This window comes from Mastomys coucha, unplaced genomic scaffold (assembly GCF_008632895.1).
Source record: "Mastomys coucha isolate ucsf_1 unplaced genomic scaffold, UCSF_Mcou_1 pScaffold13, whole genome shotgun sequence".
In the NCBI taxonomy this organism is placed as follows: Eukaryota; Metazoa; Chordata; class Mammalia; order Rodentia; family Muridae; genus Mastomys; species Mastomys coucha.
Window position 1 is genome coordinate 83,250,147 of NW_022196895.1, and position 2,168 is coordinate 83,252,314.

A 2,168-nucleotide genomic window follows, 5' to 3' on the forward strand; every position below is an offset into this window, starting at 1 on the left:
GGCACTGGCTTGTGCTGACATTAAAAATAAAAGTGTGCTCAACAAGGGATAATTAATCAAAGAAGAATGAATCAAATCAATGGGAAATTTATATCAGAAATTAACATAAAATAGGGTAAATATTAAGTTCATCATCAACTATACTTTTTAACGAACAGTCAAAAATCAACATTTAATATAAAACTATATAAAGCATTTAATATGTATTTTTTAACCAGACCAAAAAAGAAAAAGGAATTGCCTAATTTTCAGACTGTCATTTTTTTAGTTCTATATTATAACTTATTAATTTGTAGATATTGCAGAATTATATATTTTATATAGCTTCGACTGGCATATGCTAATTTATTATAATAAAATCAAGTATCATAATTAAATTGCAATTAGACCTCCATGTTAAAATTAGGGCAACACGATAAGAGAGCAAATTTGATAAGTGATGAACCCATTAAATTCAGTTATTCTTTCATTAATAGGAATTTTACTAATAAATCATTTATAGATTCAAAGAATGATTAATGTGTATATATATATATATATATATATATATATATATCCATTTTTGAATAGAATAATTGTTTTGCTTTTCAGATTAAATGAGCAATTTGAAGTTATTTCACCTTATCTGATATCAGTGGGAGGGGAGGCCCTGGGTCCTGTGGAGGCTCGATGCCCCAGAGTAGGGGGATGCTAGGGCAGTGAGGAAGGAGTAGATGGGTGGGTGGGGGAGACCTCTCATTGAGTCAGGGGATGAGGAATGGGATAGAGAGTTTGTGGAGGGGAAACCTGGAAGGAAGATAACATTTGAAATGTAAATATATAAAATAACCAATAAAAAATAAATAAAAAGATATGTTTATTTTATTCATATGAGGGTTTGCAGTATGAATGTAAGGGTACCATATGTGTGCCTAATAGCCACAGTAGTCAGAAGGTAGTGTCAAAGCTCCTAGACTGGAATTTTGGGTATTGTTAGTCAATATCCTGGTACTGAGAATGGAACCTGGGTCGTCTGTAAGCATAATAATTGTTCTTTACGATTCTGCTGTCTCTCGGGCTCCCAAATATTTCTTTAATGTAATAAAATGTTATAATAAAAACTATATTGCTATTTGTACAATTTACTTTATGACACAAAATAAAAAGTCAATGTAACTTCATGGACAAATAATATACAATCTTTTTTTTTTTTTAATACCCTGAAGTTTAAGAAAGGTCACCTGAGTAAAGTTCTTTTTTTTTTTTAAGTTTTATTGCATTATGATGAGAAACATTACATGATTTCAATTTATCTTAATTTGTTAACACTTAAAAACATATTTTAAGTAAATAGAATTAAATCACATTCTTGTTCCCTTCAATACATACAATACCTTTTTTGTCATATTCTTTAAAAATTTATAAAATATTATAACAATAAAAACAAGTATTATAAAAGTTGTTTGATATAAAACAACAATCAATTTAACAGTCTTATGTAGATTCTAGTCTACAGCAATACTGAAAATGCATATGTTTTCTCAATATAAATTTAAATAAATCCAAACATATTAACAGTATATTTCAAAATAATATACATCACTACTAGTATTTTCTTAAATGAACATAAATATATAGTCTTTTTGTTTGTTTGTGTTTGTTTTGCATTTAGTAGAGATCAAAGTTTTGGCTCTTTTTGTGGTACAAGAACAATTTTTTTTTTTTTTTTTTGGTTTTTCGAGACAGGGTTTCTCTGTATAGCCCTGGCTGTCCTGGAACTCACTCTGTAGACCAGGCTGGCCTCGAACTCAGAAATCCACCTGCCTCTGCCTCCCAAGTGCTGGGATTAAAGGTGTGCGCCACCACCACCCGGAAGAACAATTTTTAGACATTGGATTTCATTGTAGTGAGGCTATACTTCAATGACCATCACATCACCAAAGGATTTTACCTCCATCGTAGCTAAGCTGAGACTTGACAGTTCTGCTGCGCCAAGGAATGAATTATAGGCACGATTTTTGGATACACACTTCCTGCTATGTTCAAAGCTATTTGACTTGAGTGAGTGAATTTATTCTCAGCCCACAGAGAACAGGTTACGTTCACTTATGAAATAGTGTGGGCATTAAGATGGTCTATCCATAAAGTCATTCACCAACTGTTTCAATGAACAATGGTTTTGCTTGGAG